This window comes from Hylobates moloch, unplaced genomic scaffold (assembly GCF_009828535.3).
Source record: "Hylobates moloch isolate HMO894 unplaced genomic scaffold, HMol_V3 SCAFFOLD_6, whole genome shotgun sequence".
NCBI lineage: Eukaryota > Metazoa > Chordata > Mammalia > Primates > Hylobatidae > Hylobates > Hylobates moloch.
The window spans coordinates 149422425-149446726 of NW_026652281.1; the positions used below are offsets into that span (position 1 = coordinate 149422425).

Genomic DNA, 24302 nt, shown 5'->3' on the forward strand with positions numbered 1-24302 from the left:
TGAAAAAAAAATGGCAACCAAGAATACCATAACCAGCAAAGCTGTTCTTCAGAATGAAGGAAAGATAAAAGGGTTTCCTATACAAAAGCTAAGTGAGTTCTTCATTACCAGACCTGTCTTACAAGAAATGCTAAAGGTAATTCTTGAAGCTGAAAGAAAGGATGTCAGTGAGAAACACAAAACATCTCAAAGTATAAAACTGGTGAAAGTAAAATTCAGAATACAGATGGTTCCTGAAGTATAGGGTATAATTGACTTTGCAAATAAAGATGTCGATTAGCTGGGGTAGAGGTGGGATGGAGAGGAAGATGAGAGAGATGACAATAATATCTGTTTCATAGGATTGTTATAAAGATTTAATAAGGTAATATTTCTCAAACAATTAGAACAGTGCCTGTCACAAAGAAAACAACACACAAATGTACACTGAATTAGAAGAAGTAACTATTTCTCAAAGATCATAGAACTAAATAGTGTAACAGGGATTCAAACCAACACTGACTCCGAAGTTCATGTTCTTAACCAGGACTATTCTGCCTCCTGGCTTTAGGAGTTACTTGAATAAATGTTTAACACGGATCTGGATTTTCACCTACCCTCCCAAAGTGAAACTGCATTATCAACCCATTTGAGAGGTTTTAAGGCTCCATAAAATTTCAAAGATGTGAACCCATACTTAGGATGGCACAGAAGTTGGCCTTTTTTTTTTTCCCTTTGTGTCCCAGTGCTTGAGGATAGAATTGGCAGACAGGAAACCACCGGCACCAAAGACATGATTCCCAGGGGACTGAAGCCCTTTCCCTCTGCCTCCATACATAACAGGGAACATACATACCTGGTCCCTGCAAAGAAAGAGAGGGTGGCATTGACCTTTAGTGACCAAACAACAAAATAATTCCTAGGCAGCATACATCAATTATCAAAAGCCTATGGCTGCCTGTCCTGAGACCACGATCAAGGAAAGGGCTAATTGTTTCCTAAGAAATACGCTAGGAGTACAAAGGACTCTTTCTTCAAGGTGGTCTCCCTCTTCAATCTGAAGTTTCCTCTGCTTGAGAAATTCTAATGTTAAGAGCCTGGCAAAAATGTGTATAAACATACTTTACTTGAAGTTGTACTCATTTGTCAAGTCCTTCTCCTTTAATAGGTTTTTGCAGTCAAAGCCCTCTTGCTTTCAAGAATGGACAATCAAAAAGTAGGTTAAATAGAACCACAAAACATACTGGTATTTTGGCTTGTGCAAGATTTTGCTATGAAATCAATAAAGCAGAACTGGGACTAACATGTTAAATCCTATCCAGTTATAAAGAAAAAGATATTTTTACGCAAACAGAAAAAAACTACTAGGAACTGTATTCTCTTGGGGTTAGATTCATGGGTAAAGGCAGAAATATCTTAAGATGTCACTTAATCCTTTTTTGTTTTGTTTTTTGAGATAAGGTCTCATTCTATCACTCAGGCTGGAGTGCAGTGGCACCACCATAGCTCAGTGCAGACTCAAACTCCTGGGCTCAAGTGACCCTACTGCCTCAGGATCCCAAAGTGCTGGGATTACAGGTGTGAGCCACTGTGCCTGGCCATTTACTATTTTTAAATTTTATCTATGACTACCATTATTACAAAATTCTAAGCTTTATTTGTAGCTTACTTAAGTGCAATGTTCAGAAAGAGTAAGAAAGAAATACTATATTCTTGCAAACTATGCTCATAAAAGCTTTGAGAAACTTGCCCATTATTAGCTGGGTATTCCTTTTGCTCTATACTGTATTTCATCAAATTAAGTCCTGAGATATAAACCTCACAAATCAATGGACAAAACTGATATTGTCAATATCAACTCTATGAATTTTTTTTTTTTTTTTGAGACGGAGTCTCACTCTGTTGCCAGGCTGTAGTGCAGTGGCGCGATCTCCACTCACTGCAACCTCCACCTCCTGGGTTCAAGCAATTCCTCTGCCTCAGCCTCCCAAGTAGCTGGGACTACAAGCACACGCCACCACACCCAGCTAATTTTTGTATTTTTAGTAGAGATGGGGTTTCACCTTTTTGGCCAGGATAGTCTTGATCTCTTGACTTCATGATCCTCCTCCCCTGGCCTCCCAAACTGCTGGGTTTACAGGCATGAGCCACTGTGCACGGCCCCAACCCAACGAATTATTTTTATTTCTAATAAATTTACTCTGATATTCTTTTGAGGAATACATGGACAACTGACAATTGGTTATGTTAGTTTACATGTTCCCTTGTTCTTATTACATCAAATGTATCTATAAGAAGGGTTTGCTTAGCAACCCAGGAAAAAAAAAAAAAGTGTTCTCATTCTTTAGGTCTGACCTGTGGTAAGGAGAGGGAGGATTAGACATTATCTACTGACCATATGGAAGTTTTGGATAATATAAGTTCAGAGATTCAGACTGGCTGCATCAAATTAAAATGTTTTAGATAATGGGAGGCAGGACACAGAGGCATTCAAACTAGCATTCCTTTTTTCTTTTTCTTTTGAGACAGTCTCGCTCTGTCGCCCAGGCTGGAGTGCAGTGGCGCAATCTCGGCTCACTACAACCTCTGCCTCCCGGGTTCAAGGGATTCTCCTGCCTCAGCCTCCCAAGTAGCTGGGATTACAGGGGAGTGCCACCACGCCCGGTTAATTTTTGTATTTTTAGTAGAGACGGGGTTTCACCATGTTGGTCAGGCTGGTCTCGAACCCCTGACCTCTGATCTCCCAGCCTTGGCCTCCCAAAGCGTTGGGATTACAGGCGTGAGCCACTGCACCCGGCCTCCATGTGGCTTTTCCTATGGAAGGCAAAATGGTTGGGATGGGAAAAGCTACGGTTACAGTCCGGACACTGTAAAGGTTTGATTCCAGTATGTTTTCCTAAATGTCTTTTTAGTTCATCAGACTGAGCAAACGTCCATGTGCATCCTTCCCATGTACATTTGTAGGGTTTTTCTGTGTGTGGTCTTCTGTGTGCTTTCAAGTGGGAGCTTTTAGTGTACACTTTGTTGTATCCATCATAATCACATCTGTATATCCTCCACTTCCTTTGAGTATCCGGGGATTCCACAGGTAAAGGTCTCTTCCCAGGCTGCACGATGACCAAAGGGTGATTCTCTTGCAACAATGCTTGCGGAGGGGATGCTGAGTTCATTAAGGGGGGGTGACATTTCTTCAGGATAATCCGTCCTCTGTGGTTCGATCCCAGGTTCTATTTTAATTTTTTTCTGATACAGGATTTTCTTGTGATTCAATTACAGGTACTTGCATGCTACTACCGGAATTTTTCATCTCCTTCATGGAAGACCTCTTCCTCCTCCTCCTCAAGGAGACCATGAGAGGCTGCTGGAGGTGACTCATGTACATAAGGGGGATGGGCTGCACCACCAATGGCTGGATGACCAGCAAGATCCCCAGGCTCCGTATTCTGTGCCAGGAGAGGGCAGCTGCCATCACCCGCGGCATGGACAAGTGGCATGTCAAAGGGCTGCCAGCCTGGAGAAGGGGATGAGTATTTTCATTGGTGGGCTGGAAGAAGGCAGGCTCAACCCAGGCAAGGCTCTCTGGTGTGAGGATAGGAACTTCAGAGAGGAGTGCGAATTCCCAGCAGAAGGAGGTGAACTCTGCTTGCTCACCATGAAGTCCATTGGCTCCATCTGTATTTCGTGCAACAGGCCTTCTAGGGTCTGAAAGAACTTATCAGGCAATTGTGTGGAGTAGATGACCCCATACTTGTTGGCTTCATGGATTCCATGTAATTAGATGAGTATGACACTGAGACAGGGTCCATGGGCCTCTTGCTTAACACGAACTGGGTCAAACATGAGCATTCTTTTAAACCTTCTAGGGTGCTCTCGTGTTTGGCTTTGAGAGGTGCGGTCAGGGACGCCGCCGCCGAGAAATAAAGGCCCAGATCCGGGCTGCCTGGAGGCCTCCAAGCTCAGTAATGTCAGGGTTCCGGGTGGCGTTGGCGGCAGGGGACAAGGACGGGTGCACGTGCAGCAGGTGCTATCCCTGCGCTCCAGCTGGGGCCCGGTTACTGCACAGCTCCCCTCTGGCTCCTGGCACCAACTCCAGGCAGTCACACCGCTCGCTCAGCAAGCCCCCCAGGGCTGGCAGGGTAAGAAGAGGCTGGGACCCAGGGTGGGAGGGTCAGGGCTGAATTCTTAACTTTTAAGATGGATGGAAAGGGGCTGGGCGCAGTGGCTCACGCCTGCAATCCCACCACTTTGGGAGGCAGAGGCAGATGGATCACCTGAGGTCAGGAGTTCAAGACCAGCTGACCAACACGGTGAAACCCCATCTCTACTGAAAATACAAAAATTAGCTGAGTGTGGTGGCGGGTACCTGTAATCCCAGCTACTTGGGAGGCTGAGGCAGGAGAATCGCTTGAACCCAGGAGGCGAACGTTGCAGCGAGCCGAGATCACACCACTGCATTCCAGCCTGGGCAATAAAAGCCAAACTGTCTCAAAAGAGAGAGAGAAAAAAAAAGATGGATAGCAAGGTCAAAAAAATACTGAGAATCCATCCTATAATGAAAAGCTAACAATGACATTCCTGTTACATTCCCAAACCAGAACACCAGTAAAGTCACTCTATTAAGTCACAGCTGTGATAACCTCATTAAGCACTTTAAATTTCTCTGAACGTGTACTCCCAACACCTGCCCCCAACACACACACACACCTTGAGTCTAAAAGGTTATACCTAAAAATGTTTATGTTAGGTGGTAGGATAAATGTGGTTTATTTTTTCTTATACTTTTTTTTTTTTTTTGGAGACCAGGTCTTGCTCTGTTGCCTAGGCTGGAATTCAGTGGCACCATCAGGGCTCACTGCAGTCTCAAGTGATATTCCTTTCTTAGTCTCCCAAGTAGCTAGGACTACAGGTGCATGCCACCATGCCCATTTTTTTTTTTTTTTTCTTTTAGTAGAGATGTGGTTTGCTATGTTGTCCAGGCTGGTAAATATACTTTTTGATATTTTTCTGATTTTTTTTCACAAAAAATTTCTAAAAGCAGCCGGGCGAGGTGGTTCACGCCTATAATCCTAGCACTTTGGGAGGCCAAGGTGGGCAGATCACCTGCGGTCAGGAATTCAAGACCAGCCTGGACAACATGGTGAAACCCCGCCTCTACTAAAAATACAAAAATTAGCCAGGCGTGGTGGCAGACACCTGTAATCCCAGCTACTTGGGAGGCTGAGGCAGGAGAATCGCTTGAACCCGGAAGGTGGTTGCAGTGAGCTGAGATTGCACCACTGCACTCCAGTCTAGGCGCCAGGAGCAAGACTCCACCTCAAAAAACAGTTTCTAAAAGTTCTAAAAATGATTATAACTTTTTTCCTTCTTGATGAATGCTTTTTCTTTTCTTCTTCCAACTTTTAGGTTCGGAGGTATATGTGCAGGTTACGTGGGTAAATTGAATGTCACTGGGGTTTGGAGTACAAATTATTATGTCACCCAGGTAGCAAGCACAGTACCCAGTAAGCAGTTTTATGATCCTCACCCTCCTCCCATCCTCCGTCCTCAAGAAGGTCCCAGTGACTGCTGTTTCCTTGTGTCTAAGTGTACTCAATGTTTAGCTCCCACTTATTAGTGAGAACATGTAGTATTTGCTTTTCTGTTTCTGTGTTAATTCACCTAGGATAATGGCCTCCAGCTGCATCCATGTTGCTGCAAAGGACATGACCTCCTTTTTATAGCTGTGTAAATATTCCATGGTGTATACATACCACATTTTCTTTATCCAGTCCACTGATGATGGACATCGACGTCGATTCCATGTCTTTGCTATTGGGAATGGTGTTATGATAAACATCCACACGTATGAGTCTTTATGGCAGAACAATTTATATTCCTTTGGGTATATACCCAGTAATGGGATTCCTGGGTCGAATAGTAGTTCTGTATTAAGTTCTTTGAGAAACCTCCAAACTGCCTCCCATAGTGGCTGAACTAATATACCATTCCCATCAGCATTCCCTTTTCTCCACAACCTCATCACATCTGTTATTTTTTGACTTTTTAACAATAGTCATCCTGAGTGGTGTGATAGTATCTCATTGTGGTTCTGATTTACATTTTTTAAAAACACAAGAAAACCAAAAAAGCCATGATTTACATTTCTCTAATGATTAGTGATGTTGAACATTTTTTCATATACTTGTTAGCCACAGGAATGTCTTCTTTTGAGAAGTGTCTATTCATGTCCTTTGCCCATTTTTTAATGGGGTTGTTTGGTTTTTGTTAAGTTTCTTATCAATTCAGGGTTTTAGACCTTTCTTGGACAGAGTTTGCAAATATTTTCTCCCATTGTGTAGGTTGTCTGTTTACTTTGATAGTTTCTTTTGCTGTGCAGAAGCTCTTAGTTTACTAAGAGCTTGTCAATTTTTATTTCTGTTGAATTGCTTTTGCAATCTTCATCATAAAAACTTTGCCAGGGCCTATGTCCAGAATGATATTTCCTAGGTTTTCTTCTAGAGTTTTTAAAATTTTACATTTAAGTCTTCAATCCATCTTGAGTTGACTTTTGTAGATGGCGAAAATAAGGGGTCCAGTTTCAATCTTCTGCATATGGCTAGCCAGTTATCCCAGGACCATTTATTGAATAGGGAGTCCTTTCCCCACTGCTTACTTTGTTGAAGATCAGATGATTGTAGGTGTGTGACTTTATTTCTGGGTTATCTAATGCATTCCATTGTTCTATATGTCTGTTTTTGTACCAGTACCATGCTGTTTTGGTTACTGTAGCCTTGAAGTATAGCTGAGGTCAGGTAGTGTGATGCTTTCTTGTTTTTGCTAAGGATTGTTTTGGCTTTTTGGTTCCATATGAATTTTAGAATAGTGTTTTCAAATTCTGTGAAAAATGTTATTGGTAGTTTGACAGGAGTGCATCCAATCTGTAAATTGCTTTGGGCTGTATGCCCATTTTAACAATATTGATTCTTCCTCTCCATGAGCATTTGTTTATGTCCTCTGATTTCCTTCAGCAGTGTTTTGTAATTCTTGTTGCAGAGATCTTTCACTTCCTGGGTTAGCTGTTTTCCTAGGTATTCTATTCTTTTTGTAGCTACTGTTAATAGAATTGTATTCTTGATTTAGCTCTCAGCTTGGATGTTAGTGTGTATAGAAATGCTACTGATTTTGTATCCAGAAACTTTGCTAAAGTTTCCGATCTAGGAGCTTTTGGGCAGACAAGGGGGTTTTCTAGGTATAGAATCATATAATCTGCAAAGACAGAGTTTGACTCCCTCTCTTCCTCTTAGGATACCTTTTATTTCTTTCTCTTACCTGATTGCTCTGGCTAGGACTTCCAGAACTATGCTGAATAGGAGTGTTAAGAGTGGGCATCCTTGTTTTGTTCTGGTTCTCAAGGGTAATGTTTCCAGCTTTTACCCATTCAGTATGATGTTGGCTGTGGGTTTGTCATACATGGCTCTTATGATTTTGAGGTATGTTCCTTTAATGGCTAGTTTGTTGAGGGTTTTTGTTTCGTTTTTTTGAGACAGAGTCTCGTTATGTCGCCTAGGCTGGAGTGCAGCGGTACCATCTCGGCTCACTGCAACCTCTGCCTCCTGGGTTCAAGCGATTCTCCTGCCTCAGCCTCCCCAGTAGCTGGGACTACAGGTACCCGCCACCATGCCTGGCTAATTTTTATATTTTTTAGTAGAGACGGGGTTTCACTATTTTGGCCAGGCTGGTCTTGAACTCCTGACCTCGAGATCTGCCCGCCTCAGCCTCCCAAAGTGCTGGGATTACAGGAGTGAGCCATCACGCCCGGTCCTGTTGAGAGTTTTAAAAATGACTATAATTATAGTAAGAAAGGAGTAGTCTTCAACACATTCTCATAAGAGACTATATATTAATATAATAAAAAACATATATACTCCATGTATATATGTTGTATGTGTATATGTAGTGTATACACCACATAAATGTATGTGTGTGTGTGGGCGGCAGGGAGGTGGGGAGGAAATTAAAGTTTTAATTTTTCTGTTACCTAGAAGGCAAAAGTGATCTTTTAAGTGTTCCAATCTGAACTTCACAAGGTATTAATTTAGTTTAGCAAGGTCAGAATAAGCTTTTGGACTGTGTCAACAGTAAATGGGCCAGGCATGGTGGCTCACGCCTGTAATCTCAACACTTTGGGAGGCCGAGGTGGGTGGATCGCTTGAGGTCAGGAGTTCGATACCAGCCTGGCCAACATAGCGAAATCAGCCTCTACTGTAAATACAAAAATTAGCTGAGCATGATGGCAAGCACCTGCAATCCCAGCTACTCGGGAGGCTGAGGCAGGAGAATCGCTTGAACCCAGGAAGCAGAGGTTGCAGTGAGCCAAGATCGTGCCACTGCACTCCAGCCTAGGCGACAGAGTAAAACTCTGTCTGCCCCCCACACCCTCCCCGCTGTCCCCCCCACAAAAAAAAGAGCAAATGCAAAGACATCATTAATCAGTATTTTCCTATTCATTAAAATTTTATAATATTTCCCTGAGATTCTGCTGCAAAAATTAACCTGCCAATGTATTTTATACTTTCTACTCATTATTAAATCAGAAGTATTTATTGGTGGAAACTGAATTTTATTCTATTAACACATCTTAATTTTCTTTACTCTCTCTTAATGTTTTATCTGAAAACTTCTTTCCTCCCTCTTCAAGCAATTGTGAAACTTCCTACAGATAAGACTTTTAGTATCCATCCTTGTCCCCAGCTGAAAAACCTATCTTTACCATTGAAGTATAAGTTCTGTTCCTATTGATTATTCCCTCTTAAAATGCTTAAGGATTGCTTGTTATAGAAAAAGGGTTATTTTTTCACTTACGTGCTTGCCTTATGCAAGGTATATCATAAGTTCTAGTCAGCAAATTTAGTATTAAAATATAAAAAACAAAAATACAAACACCCACAATAACCTATTCCTACCCTACAACTGATACAATGCAGAAAGATAGTCTCCTTGCTTCCAAGACTATTACATGTCATTTCATTCAATAACAGATAAGCAATTCTTCCCATTCCCAGAGCTCTTGTTACAGATTAAGTGTCTCGCTCGATGTCCATTCCAGAAGTACTGGGTATCATTTTATTGTTTCTAAAGTTCCTTCTCACTGTGTCCTACTTGCTACATGTTGTGGCACATCTCAACTTTTAACTTCAAAATTATGAGAATTTAAAGAGAATATGAACTACTCTTGATTCATTTAGGAAGAGCATCTCTGTGACATGATGCAGCCATCGCACACCCAGAGCAGTGAAAGCCAGGGTTTGTTAAACAGGCCCTATGTGTTAATGTTTAGCAATACAACAATGATCAAAGCCTTAAAAGCTCTTGAATCACCATCAAGTTAAAATTATTATCCAGGTAACTGCCCAAGACAGAATGGGTGACTACGAGAAAAAGGAGAAGCTATCATAATGAAACTCTGTATTACAGGACCACTGTAGGTTCCCCCTCCTCCACTTCTAAGTGAGACGCTTTAGGAAGCAAGAATGTCTCTGCTCCCTTTATCAACTATAAAACCAGAAGGTGACCCCAAATGACTACATGCTGATATTCTAAGTGCAGAGAGAACACTTTCCTGTAATCTCCTTCAACTTATCCCTTGGGACAAGCACCACTTTATAACTGAGATAGATTTTTCAATACTCCACTAAGTGATTGAAGAGCACAGGCCTAGAAAAACTTTATCTATCTTTCTACAGATTAAACGATGCCTTCCTTTCTTGTACCTCAATGACACTTCCTTCTCCACACAGTTCAACTGCTAAATTCAAATCAAGTTTGAATGGAGTTTTAAGCTGAAAACATTCAGTCTGGGATAGAAGGCAAAGGTAATGAGAAAGAATATAACCAAGTAAAGGGGCACAAAGAAAGATGAGCAGGATTATGCCTTTTTTCTACTTGATCCAGTTAGATAATAACTGTGTTTACTGTCATGAACGAAACCACTCATATACATTTTTTTTTTTTTTTTTTTTTTTTTGAGACGGAGTCTCTCTCTGTTGTTTTGAGACGGAGTCTCTCTCTGTTGCCCAGGCTGGAGGGCAGTGGCACGATCTCGGCTCACTGCAATCTCTGCCTTCCAGATTCAAGTGATTCTCGTGCCTTAGCCTCCTTAGTAGCTGGGATTACAGGCATGCGCCTCCACATCCAGCTAATTTTTGTACATTTAACAGAGACAGGTTTCGCCATGTTGGCCAGCTGGTCTCGAACTCCTGGCCTCAAGTGATCTGCCTGCCTCTGCCTCCCAGAGTGCTGGGATTACAAGCATGACCCACCACACCCAGCCTCACTCACATACACTTCTACTGCAAGGAAAGAAAAGCCAATCAAAAACCCCCATCATCCGTGGAGAGAATACTGAACTAGACAGCAGAAAACAAAGCTTACAGTTTTGGCTACTCTTTTTATTTCTCCTTCAGATCAAAATCAGAACTGAGACCCTGTGCCTCGGTTTCCTCCACTATAAGATGGCAATATTAACATCAGTCTTCATTAAAGTCAAAGGGTATTTTTAAGAATCAAGAAAATGTGGCCGGGAGCGGTGGCTCACACCTATAATCCCAGCACTTTGGGAGGCCGAGGCAGGTGGATCACTTGAGGTGAGGAGTTCGAGACCAGCCTGGCCAACATGGTGAAACCCCATCTCTACTAAAAATACAAAAATCAGCTGGGCATGGTGGCACATGCCTGTAATCCCAGCTACTTGGGAGGCCGAGAGAGAAGAATCACTTGAACCCGGGAGGCAGAGGTTGCAGCAAGCTGAGATCGTGCCACTGCATTCCAGCCTGGGTGACAGAGAGAGATCCATCTAAAAAAATAAATAAATAAAAATAAATAAATAAATAAACAAACAAATCAAGAAAACGTATATGAAGATCCTTCAAAAATAAAAATGTACAATAAAATCTATCATTAACAGCCGGGCATGGTGGCTCACATCTATAATCCCAGCATTTTGGGAGGCCGAGGTAGACAGATCACTTGAGGTCAGGAGTTCAAGACCAGCCTCACCAACAAGGCAAAACCCTATCTCTACTGAGAATACAAAAAAAATTAGCCAGGCATGGTGGCACGTGCCTGTAGTCCCAGCTACTTGGGAGGCTGAGGTAGGAGAATCGCTTGAACCTGGGAGGCAGAGGTTGCAGTAGGCCAAGATCACGCCACTGCCCTCCAGCCCAGGTGACAGAGCAAGACTCATCTCAAAAAAAAGTATCGTTAACAATCACAGTTCTTTTCATGTCTATGAATTGTATTTGTGAAGCTTAAACAACTGAAAAGCTATTAATAACTTCAGTAAGATACACTCATACACATTCAACTAGTTTTTTTTTTTTTTTTTTTTGAGACAGGGTCTTGCTCTGTCGCCTAGAGTGGAGTGCAGTGGTATGATCTTGGTGGCTCACTGCAGCCACGACCTCCAGGCGAGCGATCCTCCCACCTTAGCCCCCCAAGTCTCTGGGACTACAGGTGCGCACCACCACACCCAGCCAATTTTTTTGTACAGACAGGGTTTCGCCATGTTGCCCAGGCTGGTCTTGAACTCCTGAGCTCAAGCAATCTGCTTACCTCGGCCTCCCAAAGTGCTAGGATTACAGGTGGGAGCCACAGTACCCGGCCTCAACTAGTATTTTATTATGTACCCACTGCTTATAAATCACTGTTGAGATACTTACATACAAGTTCAAGTATGTCACTAGGTGTATTCCGGGTACATTTGTTGTGAAAATAACAAGAGTTGGGAAGGGAGACTTTCTTAAGTTAAAATAGGACAAAAGTTGTGAAATATATCTGTATTACTAAACCTCTTAATACAAAGCATGCAATATACAGGCATGAACATATGTTATAAAGTTTAAATTGTATGTTATATAAAGTTATATTTAAAAACTTGAGTAGGGGCCAGGCGCGGTAGCTCACACCTGTAATCCCAGCACTTTGGGAGGCTTGAGGCGGGCGGATCACGAGGTCAGGAGATCGAGACCATCCAGGCTAACATGCTGAAACCCCGTCCCTACTAAAAATACAAAAAATTAGCCAGGCATGGTTGCGGGCACCTGTGGTCCCAGCTACTTGGGAGGCTGAGGCAGGAGAATGGGGTGGACCCAGGATGTGGAGCTTGCAGTAAGCCAAGATCGTGCCACTGCACTCCAGCCCGGGCAACAGAGCAAGACTCCGTCTCAAAAAAAAAAAAAAAAAAAAACTTGAGTAATAAATTCCCCCCAAGATACGATGCACGCGCGCGCGTGCGTGTGTGTGTGTGTGTAATTTTTTTGAGATGGAATCTTGCTATGTTGCCCAGGCTGGGCTCAGGCACTCCTCCCGCTTCAGCCTCCAGAGTAGCTAAGACTACAGGTGTGCAACAACACACCTGGGCTCTAATTTTTATATGGTGAAATGTGGTTTCAAATAAAAAGATAAAGGATGAATAGTTCTGACCCCCGAAATAAAATTAGTTTTTAGTATTTTATTTACTTTTGTTTTTTTTGAAACAGGGTCTTGCCATCACCCAGGCTGAAATGCAGTGGCTCAATTACAGCTCACTGCAGCCTCGACAAGTATTCTAAAAACCAGTACCAGCAATAACTTGTCCTCAGATTGTTCTCCTCCTCCTCCAGCATCCTCTAAAATGTCTGCTTAAAATAAAACAACCCAGCCAGGTGCGGTGGCTCACACCTGTAATCCCAGCACTTTGGGAGGCTGAGGCGGGCAGATTACTTGAGGTCAGAAGTTCAAGACCAGCCTGGCTAATGGTGAAACCCCGTCTCTACTAAAAATACAAAAAAATAGCCAGGTATGGTGGCGCCAGTAATCCCAGCTACTCGGGAGGCTGAGACAGGATAATCACTTGAACCCAGGAAGCAGAGGTTGCAGTGAGCCGAGATAGTGCCAGTGCCCTCCAGCCTCGGCGACAAAGCGAGATTCCGTCTCAAAAAAAAAAAAAAAAAAAAAAAATTTAAAAATTAAAACAAAACCACCCAAGGGGCTGGGCACACACGGTGGCTCAGGCCTGTAATCCACTTTGGGAGGCCAAGACAAGAGGATCACCTGAGCCCAGGAGTTAGAGACCAAACTGCGCAACATGGTGAGACTCCCATCTCTACAAAAAATAAAAAAATTAACCTGGCATAGTGGCATGTGCCTATAGTCCCAGCCACTCAGAAGGCTGAGGTGAGAAGATGGCTTGAGCCCAGGAGGTCAAGGCTGCAGTGAGCTGTGGTTGTGCCACTGCACTCCAGCCTGGGAGACAGAGGGGGACCCCGTCTCAAAAAACAAACAAACAAATGAATGAAAACAAAACAAAAAAATTCAGAGAATTCTTAAAAGTTGTCATTACTTCCTATTTATACAGTACTCAGTATAGGCTGCACATGAAGCCTGAATTTCTGCTTCATTCAACATAAGCACAGATCAGCCCAAGGGCAACCTAATTCCACTGGGCTGAATAGGCTATACATGCAATTAACCCTCTGTTCACCTCCAAAGCAAGTCAAGTCACCACTAGGTTTGCTAAGGATGACAGAATAAAATACACAAACACAAAATAAGTAGGAAGCTCTTAAGCAAATAAGATCACTGCCTCCTTTCACCAGGCAAATTAAGAATCTGAGTTAATTACTGTGAAGAGTCTCTCTAAAGATAATAGGCTTCTGTACAACTAAGGAACCAGTCAGTAATAAAATAATTTCACCCAAAACCCAAAAGAAATAATTAAAGCCGAGTAGTAAACTTTTTTTCTTTTTTTTTTTTTTTGAGACGGAGTCTCGCTCTGTCACCCAGGCTGGAGTGCAGTGGCACGATCTCGGCTCACTGAAAGCTCCACCCCCCGGGTTCACGCCATTCTCCTGCCTCAGCCTCCTGAGTAGCTGGGACCACAGGTGCCTGCCACCACGCCTGGCAAATTTTTTGTATTTTTAATAGAGACGGGGTTTCACTGTGTTAGCCAGGATGGTCTCGATCTCCTGATCTCGTGATCCACCTGCCTCAGCCTCCCAAAGTGCTGGGATTACAGGAGTGAGCCACTGTACCTGGCCACCAAGTAGTAAACTTTTCATTCACCAAATGATAAAAGAGCCACAACTATCTATTCATTATTTCACTTATTTACTCAAGCAACAACTATTTATTGCAGATGTACTAGGCACTATACCAGATACTAAGGATATAGTAAAGAACAAATCAGACAAAATCCTTGCCGTCACAGTGCTTACAATATTCTGGGGGAAGATGGGAAGCATATAAATAAAGAAATAATTTCTAAAAGCAATTTTTTTTTAAAGCAAGTGGGAGGCGCATGCTAGTTTTAAGAACTGTAATAAAAAACACCACCCATTTTTTTGTTTGTTTGTTTGTTTGTTTTTTTGAGACAGTCTTGCTCTGTCACCCAGGCTGGAGTGCAGTGGCACGATCTCGGCTCACTGCAACCTCTGCCTCCCGGGTTCAAGCAATTCTCCTGCCTCAGCCTCTTGAGTAGCTGGGATTACAGGTGTGTGCCACCATGCCTAGCTAATTTTTGTATTTTTAGTAGAGATGGGGTTTCACCGCGTTAGCCAGGCTGGTCTTGAACTCCTGACCTCAGGTGATCCACCCGCCTCAGCCTCCCAAAGTGCTGGGATTACAGGCGTGAGCCACCACACCCGGCCAGCACCATACATTGTTCAGATTCCAAGTAAAGGGAACAGCACGAAAGCCCTAAAATGGAAAGAAGCTGTGCGTGAGTCACCAGATGTAAAGACTGCATCGGCATCCCACTTGTTTCATCTGAATCTAATCCATTCTTCATAAGCAACAGTCAGATTTTTAAAAACACAGCAGAGCAGGCACAAGACTTTACCTGCCAGGTCCTTCTTGGCATGCCATCTATTCTGGTTCCTACTTCACAAGCCACAGCCGAACTGTCAAACACATCTCATCGACTGGCCCCTTTTCCATGAAGTACTTCCTGTCTGAATTTCCTACGGTTAAACATAATATAAGTCTGCTCCAACTCGGGGTGAAGAGATGCAATATTTTATGCCCAAGAGAGGAAGGAGAAAAGTAATGTCAGGTGAGAGATAGGGAGAGTAGGCCTAATAGTGCTAAGTTGCATTTCCAGCTTCAAATGGGCTAAGAGGTAAGGTTCACATCACAAATGAACAACTTCACTTACAGTACATTAAGCAGCCAAAAGTTGGCTGGCTGCAGTAGCTCATGCCTGTGATCCCAACACTTTGGGAGGCCCAGGCAGGGCAGATCACTTGAAGCCAGGACTTCAAGGTCAGCCTGGGCAACAAAGCAAGACACCATCTACACAAAAAAATGTAGAAATCAGCCAGGTGCAGTGGTGTGCGCCTATAATCCTAGCTACCCTAGAGGCTGCCTGAGGCAGGAGGATTGCTTGACCGCCCAGGAGTTTGAGACTGCAGTGAACTCTGATCACATCACTGCACTCCACTAGGTAACAGAGAGCCTCTCTTTAAAAAAAAAAAAAAAAAAGTTCTTCCTAGGATCTTACCGTATGATTTTAAAAACTGGTTCCAAAGAACCCAAGAGAAAAGAAATACCTGCTTCAGAGATCCATAAACACAACTGAGATTACTCTGTAAAATATATTTTTGCTATTTTTAAGAACTACAATAAAACGTTCCACAAATGTTAAGTTTCTAATATGAAGACCATCATGAGACACGTTAGCTTACGCCACCAGGTCAAAATGATTGTAAAGGCATTGGAATGAAGCTTCTCTTGCCATCTTTACGCATATATGAAATTTAGGAAACTTCCTACAAATGTGTTACTACTGACTGGGAGAACCACAGGTCTGCATGGTGTCTTTTGTTAATACAGGCATGTATACATCCAGTCCCATAAAACTGTACAAGTGAGCACATTAACACAGTACATGGATGTCTAGGTTCCACTAAATGTCACAGCAAGCTCAGATGCATCTGCTCAGTATATGCTCTCATCAACACAAAGTAAATAAACAATACTTGGAGAAAACATTACTTAAGTCATAACACTGCTTGACATGATGTATTTAATTTCTGAGTACAGCTGATGATGTTGGTGATTCAAACTTAAAATCTCCTACAGAACTTTATGAGACTCTAAATCATGTTTAACATTTTTTTTGTGTACCAGGACTTTACTGATTCCATACCATCAAAACAAAATATAAAGAAATCAAATGCTGAGGCTATGTTAGTGTTCAATGTCAGATTTTAATAAAAGAAAATTCCATGTTAATGTCTGAATCTACTTATTTCATCTAACATACTTAAAAGCGAAAGCTGGGACGTCAACTGACTTATTTAAGGTCATAAAGAAATGGAAGATGAGTGGAACCAGCACTCAAGGGTTCTTCTGACTCCCAGATCTTTTCATTATACTATATGGTCCTATTTAACAAGGCTCCTGTTCTAGAACTAAGAAAGGCTTCTATTAAGAGCATATTATTTTCTCTCCAATGCTATTATAAAGTCAAAGATGTGTTCCACACAAATGATAATTGAGCCTAAAGCATTATGAGAGAACCAGTCTCTGTCCCAGGTCCAATGCAGCTTACATTGTGCGAAGATAAGTAATGTATAAAAATAGCCATGATAGAAGATTTTTTTTTTTTAAGTAGAGTGGGGAGGATAAGTACTATAAGAATAGTACTAAGAAGTTCAGAAAATGGCAGGATTATTTCTGGGTAGAAAAATGAGAAAAAGGCTCAGAGTTGGTCAATAATGAAAGATTATCCTAGTTGGAACGTAGAAAAAGAGAAGTGGGAAGAGTGTGGATCTACTGTAGCCTGGAAAACAGTTCGACCATCTTCTGTAGCATTAAATCTACCTAATTTCCAGGGAAAACAGATGCTACAGCACACATTAAATGATACAAGGCCACATTCAGACAAATCCAGATTGTGGTACATTCTACAAGACTCTTCAAAAAGTCAATGTCGGCCGGGCACAGCAGATCACTTAAGGTCAGGAGTTAAAGACCAGCCCGGCCAACACGGTAAAACCCCACCTCCACCGAAAAATACACAAATTAGCCAGGCATGGTGGTGCGCACCTGTATTCCCCAGCTACTCGGGAGACTGAGGCAGAAGAATTGCTTGAACCTGGGAGACAGAGGTTGCAGTGAGCAGAGATCATGCCACTGCACTCCAGCCTGGGCAACAAGAGTGAGACTCCATCTTAAAAAAAGAGAATGTCATAGGGAAGAACAGGAGGAGGAGTTCTGGATTTTAAAAGATTGAAGTGACAAATGCAATGTCTAAATGCTGATAAGATCTAATTTGGGGGGAAAAACCCAGTTATAAAAGACATTTTGAGGACAATTAAGGGATTTGGACTATGGACTGGATCTCAGAGGACATGAAGATATAATAATCTTTCTTAGCAGTGATAATGGTACAGTGGTTATGTAGGGGAACAACTTTACTTTTAAGAGGTTCACTTTGAAGTGTCATGATGTCTACATTCACTTTCAAACAGTTAAGTGCAAAAAAAGATATACAAAGGAATATATACCAAAAAAGATACATAAATATGACAAAATATCATTTGTTTAATATAGGTGACAGGCGTTCAAGGGTTTCTGTACTGGAGTCTTCCAGCTTTTCAGTATGTTTGAAAATTGTCATTTAAAAAGTTTGGGCGGGGCGGGGTGGCTCATGCCTGTAATCCCAGCTACTCGGGAGGCTGAGGCAGGAGAATTGCTTGAACCCAGGAGGCAGATGTTGCAGTGAGCAGAGATCACGCCATTGCACTCCAGCCTGGGCAACAGAGCAAGACTCTGTCTCAATTAAAAAATAAAAATAAAAAAGAGCCACTGCACAATCATGGCTCACTGTAGCCTTGAACTCAGAGACTCAAACAGATCCTCCCACCTCAGTCTCACCAGTAGCTGGGACTACAGGCACAGCCATCACCTGGCCTGCCTAATTTTTAATTTAAATACATTTCTTATGCTTAATCTGTGATAATACAGACTGAGTAGCTCTTATTCAAAAGTTCTAAAACTAGAGAAGTATTTAGAATTTTAGTTTTTTTTTGTTTGTTTGTTTGTTTTTTGAGGTAGAGTTTCGCTCTTGTTGCCCAGGCTGGAGTGCAATGGCGCGATCTCGGCTCTTCAACCTCTGCCTCCTGGATTCAAGCAATTCCCCCGCCTCAGCCTCCGGAGTAGCTGGGACTACAGGCACCCACCACCACGCCAGGCTAATTTTTTTGTATTTTAGTAAAAGATGGGGTTTCATCATGTTGGCCAGGATGGTCTCAGTCTCCTGACCTCGTGATCTGCCTACCTCGGCCTCCCAAAGTGCTGGGATTACAGGCGTGAGCCACGGCGCCCAGCCTAGAATTTTAGAGTTTTTCAGATTTGAGTACTTGCAGCACACATACTAAGTGAGTATCCCTAATCTGAAAACCTGAAATCCTCTAATTTTGGATTAGGGATGTCCAACCTGTAGCATTAAAACTGTAACAGAATAAAAATCTTAGACTATAATAACCTAGTATATTAGAATTTTATATAAAATAACCTTGCAAAATGCAGCATTACATGGGAATTAGTCTGTTAGAAGCACAAAAACAAAAATTTTAAGCCACTTAACTAATATCACCTATAATATAGTCTCACAACTTGGTCTACTTATGGCAATCCTGCCTTCCCAAATCTAATAACATATCTTAATAACTTCACATTTCACCTATCTCCTCTACAAGCTTCTTAGCAATCCCCCTAAATGCTGTTTTTTCATATCTCAGTACAAGTAATTTCCTCTACATACAGAATGATGCCCTTCTCTGCCTTTTCTTCATCTAATCCTCTTTTAGGACCAACTTCTTGGGCTGGGCGCAGTGGCTCACGCCTGTAATCCCAGCATTTTGGGAGGCCGAGGCAGGCAGATCACAAGGTCAGGAGATCAAGACCATCCTGGCTAACACAGTGAAACTCCATCTCTACTAAAAATAAAAAAATTAGCCGGGCGTGGTGGCAGGCGCCTGTAGTCCCAGCTACTCAGGAGGCTGAGGCAGGAGAATGGCGTGACCCCAGGAGGCAGATCTTGCAGTGAGCCGAGATCGCACCACTGCACTCCAGCCTGGGCGACAGAGCTAGACTCCATCTCAAAAAAAAAAAAAAAAAAAAAAAAAAAGACCAACTTCTTGTATCACTGTTTCAATGACGCTTTCTGACCCTGCTCCCCACTCCTCCTTGAACTTACATAATATTCATTGCTCTAGAGACTTTTTAAATTTTACCTAAGTTCTACTTAAATGTATGATTCCTCCAGTAGGCCATAAGGTACTTAATATCATACAGCAGGCCTTATTTGTATCTCTAATTATAGCTAGCGTCAAGTGCTGGGAGTTGGAATAATGGAGGCTATCTTTTAAAGTTTCAGGAAGAAGCATCTTAACTCAGGAAATAAAGTGGTTGTCCTAAGTTGAAGGCAGATTCATAATTAAATGAACTGAACTATTTGTTACTCCACTCCTTTGATACTGTCACATAGACCATAAGCATGGAAACGATCTGAACCAATGCAAAGAAATAGTCTCACCTTGCTTATACCTAAAAGCCCACTATAATAAATGCAAAAAAAATTAAAGGTTTTACTGTGAGGATAAGAACTCAATGAGAAAAGCCCAAAAGTCACTAATTCATTACTTAGTCAAGCTTTGAGCAAATGTAAATATAATTTTGACCTCACACTCAAATAAAATTCATTTAGAATGATTTTCACATGTAAACATTTCATTTTTCTTAGATGTCTAACTTCAACAGAAATTCCACTTCAGAAAACAGAGCAATAATGGAAACTTCTAAGTTTCACTGCAAACATGCAAAAATATGGCATCACAACACCCAATGTACACTCAGCAGTATTTAACTGCTCAGCTCAACATACAGATATATTAAAAACCAAACTTGATTCTTGCTGACGGCATGTCAAACTAGCTGATGCAAGACAAATACATGCTGATTGTTCTTGGCCAACACACATGCATCTTTAAGTACATATGCATTAGTAAAGTCTCAGCCTATGGTCCTTGAACTACCAGTGACTCAAGAAAAGCTTGCTGGCAGCCTAGTACTGCCAGATAAGCAGAAGCAGAAAGATGCGAGGGATGAGGGGCATAGGGAGAAGCAGGTGCAGTGGCCCCCCAAATGAAGATAACCACTCAGGTGGTCTGCAGTAAGGAAAAAATGAGAATCATTAAATCAGCAAATTGATCATGTCTGGTTAATTTGATCATGTTGCTTAAACTAAATAAACCTAATGTATTCCTGCAACAAGATAAGAATGTGTTTTAGTCAAAAGCCACAAGAGATATAATTAATTCATCAATGTAAAGGCAAAATTTTGTTACTAGCGATTTAATACTCAATAATCATTCTCATTAGAGGACTCACCTGGGTAAAGTAGTACTAACAAGGTACTGCCAAAGCTTTGCATATACAGTAATAAAATCAGCCAGATTTAAAAATAAAACCCATCTATTAAAATCTGTTCAAAGAGGCCAGGAGCGGTGGCTCATGCCTGTAATCCCAGAACTTTGGGAGGCCGAGGCAGGCAGACCACAAGGTCAAGAGATTGAGACCATCCTGACCAACATGGTGAAACCCCGTCTCTATTAAAAATACAAAAATTAGCTGGGCGTAGTCGCACACTTGTAGTCCCAGCTACTCGCGAGGCTGAGGCAGGAGAATCGCTTGAACCCAGGAGACAGAGGTTTCAGTGAGCCGAGATCGTGCCACTTGCACTCCAGCCTGGGCGAGACAGCGAGCCTCCGTCTCTCCGTCTCAAAAAAAAAAAAAAAAAAATCTGTCCAAAGAAGAGGCATTATAGACTAGGGCTATCAAAAGTCAGAAGAATAAAAATTGCTATCATGTCTAATGGATTAAAGCTTCTGTCCATAAAATGCAGCACTAATAACTGATTCCTAAATAAATTTAAATTGGAGATGGAAAAAATCCTCACACAATGTCCACTGCAAGATTCTTCTTTAAAAATGCCTTCTGGCTGGGCATGGTGGCTCACATCCGTAATCCCAGCACTTTGGGGAGCCAAGGCGGGCAGATCACCTGAGGTTAGGACTTCGACACCAGCCTGGCCGTGGTGAAACCTCGTCTCTACTAAAAATACAAAAATGAGCCAGGTGTGGCGGCGGGCGCCTGTAATCCCAGCTATTTCAGAGGCTGAGGCAGGAGAATCGCTTGAACCTGGGAGGCAGAAGTTGCAGTGAGCCGAGATTGTGCCACTGCACTCCAGCCTGGGCGACAGAGAGAGACTCCGTCTCAAAAAAAAAAAAAAAAAAAAAAAAAAAAAGCCTTCCAACATAAATTCCAATCCTTTACTGATAGAAAATTGAAAATGGAGTGGGACTAGACCAATGGAAGGTAGATGATCAGGAAGCTACTACAATGGCCCATGTCAGTTTTTAATGTAAACTCTAGTGCTAAAACTTTTCCCAAAGAGGATTCAGCTCTCCCCATATCCAATATTTTCCGACTGTAGCTTCCTTGACCTATATATTAAGTTCTCATACCTGCCAGACCTGCCTACCCAGAGTACCACTGTATTTTCAACCTATATCTTCTTGCTGCCCATTTTCCTTTCGGTCCCCTCCCTACAACTCCACTCCTCCTAGTAAAATTTACTGCCTTCTGCTTTGTATCAAGTAAATGCCCTAAAAGTCTCTTGCCAAAGTGGTATGAAATTTTAGGCACCTCTCTCATAAAGCCCTGGAGCTCACTGACCCAGAAAATATGAAGGATTTTTACCTCCACTGTCACACTAGGGATACAAGGAGACTAAATCTTCAGTCCTCCTCATGCTCAATTTTGCTTTACTTTTTTCTTTTTTTTTTTTTTTGAGATGGAGTCTCGCTGTGTCGCCAGGCTTGGAGTGTAGTGGCACAATCTCAGCTCACTGCAACCTCCACCTCCCAGGTTCAAGCGATTCTCCTGCCTCAGCCTCCCAAGTAGCTAGGACTACAGGCATGTGCCACCACGCCCAGCTAATTTTTGTATTTTTAGTAGAGACAGGCTTTCACCATGTTGGCCAGGATGGTCTTGATCTCCTGACCTCATGATCCACCCACCTCAGCCTCCCAAAGTGCTGGGATTACAGGTGTGAGCCACTGCAACTGGCTGTTTTACTCTTTACTATTGGCACAAACCAAAGAATAGAAGCATAAGAAAATTCAATAAACCAGTTAGATGATGTGTAGAACATAATGGACACTGAAAATACATAAGAAAGAAGTACACTCGACATTCTTGGTGAAGAAAGTCTTACAGAGAATGTGTTTGTCCTGAACCACACCAACCTCAAAAGGGCTACTGGTATATTCTGGAATTGTGTACCTAAAAAGTCTACCTTGTTTTAGGATACGAGTAACAAACTACAGCTAGAATTTTTGCAAACACCATGTATTAGTCCGTTCTCATGCTACTATAAAGAACTGCCTGAGGCCAGGTGCAGTGGCTCATGCCTGTAATCCCAGAACTTTGGGAGGCCGAGGTGGGCGGATCATGAGGTCAGGGGATGAAGACCATCCTAACACGGTGAAACCCTGTCTCTACTAAAAATACAAAAAATTAGCCTGGCATGGTGGCGGGCACCTGTAGTCCCAGCTACTTGGGAGGCTGAGGCAGGAGAATGGTGTGAACCCAGCAGGCGGAGTTTGCCGTGAGCCAAGTTCGCACCACTGCACTCCAGCCTGGGCAACAGAGCGAGACTCCGTCTCAAAAAAAAAAAAAAAAAAAAAAAAGAAAAAAGAACTGCCTGAGACTGGGTAATTTATAAAGAAGTTTAATTGACTCACAGTTGCGCAGGGCTGGAAGGCCTCAGGAAACTTACAATCATGGTGGAAGGGGCAACAAACACGTCCTTGGTTCACATGGCAGGAGGAAGAAGTGCCGAGCAAAAGCGGGGAAAGCCCCTTATAAAACCACAAATCTTGTGAGAATTCACTCACTATCACAAGAACAGCATGGAGGTAACCGCCCCCATGATTCAATTACCTCCCACTGGGTCTCTCCCATGACACGTGGAGATTATGAAAACTACAATTCAGGATGAGATTTGGGTGGGAACACAGCCAAACGGTATCACACCACAGCTAGAACCAAGTTACTGAACCAAATTATTTTCTGAAATTACAAGAATGATCCGTTCTAAATACAACCAGATTAGTTTCACAAGCAGAGACCTGCTTCCCTGTTTCCCAATTCAACAAAATTCAGTATACTAAGTACCTACTTACTATGTGTCAGGCCTGATTAGAGGTGATTTTCTTATTGCTTCACCCTTTATGAAACTCTCATGACTCAATTCTTAGTATTTTCCTCCTCTTTCACTTACTTATTAGCAGTCACTCACTTTTACACCTTCAGTCAACTCACCCCAGCTGATCCCAAAATCCACAATTGTAGCCCTAAGCATCTAGGAGTTCCCTATCTAAATTTCCGTACCACACTACATGGTGACTCCACTTCTGTCACATATACCTTAACATACACTGAATGCTAAACCAGGGCTTTTCCCAGATATCTTTCTTATTCCCCAAAACCTGCCAAGCTACCTCAATATTCCTGGTCACTCGGGTTCATAAACATGGTATTATTTTACTTCTCTTTTTCTCTTCTGTATCCCTACATCCAATAAATCACCAACTCATGCCATTTTTTTCCCTGATGGGTTCCTCATCCTAGTCTCTTCCCACTTTAGGCAATCCTATACCAGTGCCTCTCAAACATTAATGTACATAGGAAATCACTTGAGAATCTTGTGAAAATGCAGATTCTGTAGGTCTGAGGCTCTGAATTTCTAACATGCTCCCAAAGTGATGCCAATATTGCTGGTCCAGAGACAAAACTTTCTAAGCAGCAAAGTACTAGACTGTAAATTCCTTTGAGGGCAGAGATTTTTTTTCCCCTCTGTTGTAATCCCAGTAACTAGTACATAATAGTGGTTCAACTAATATTTAGTGAATGACATTTAGCAGTCAGTACACTCTTTTCATCAGATGATAAGCTCTTCTCCTCAAGAGTCCACAGTAACATCCTACTCAATACCTGTTCAGTTTCTCCATCATTTTCTCTCACACACACACTGCTCAAGCCAAAGCAGCCACTTTACCAATGATTACCCCATGAATGTATTGTTTACAACCACTTCCAAGCTTTACTTCATAACCATTCTTCTATCTGGTATGTTTTTAAAAACATCATACAGGCCAAATAAAGCATGTTTGTTAACTGGATGTGACTCATGTACTATCAGTTTACAAACTGAGCTGGAGAATCAACTGGGGCGA

At 42.2% G+C, this 24302-nt stretch overlaps 1 protein-coding gene, 1 non-coding gene and 1 pseudogene across 5 annotated transcripts in view; all 3 read right to left on the reverse strand.

The window, feature by feature from the left end:
• UBTD2 (ubiquitin domain containing 2) overlaps positions 1-24302 on the reverse strand; it is a 70816-nt gene that overhangs the window by 39019 nt on the left and 7495 nt on the right. Inside the window, exon 1 of one of the 4 annotated variants that reach the window (XM_058440146.1) lies at positions 14834-14935. The exons of the other annotated variants lie outside the window; for them this stretch is intronic. The gene's annotated coding sequence lies outside the window, so the exon portion shown is untranslated. Of the gene's footprint in view, positions 1-14833; positions 14936-24302 lie in introns of those variants that run through there. 4 annotated transcript variants of the gene reach the window in all.
• On the reverse strand, positions 131-4885 carry LOC116470293 (Krueppel-like factor 3; annotated as a pseudogene).
• On the reverse strand, positions 715-859 carry LOC116472074 (small nucleolar RNA SNORA57). Its single transcript, XR_004248983.1, has one exon. It is a non-coding gene; the product is annotated as a small nucleolar RNA SNORA57 (small nucleolar RNA).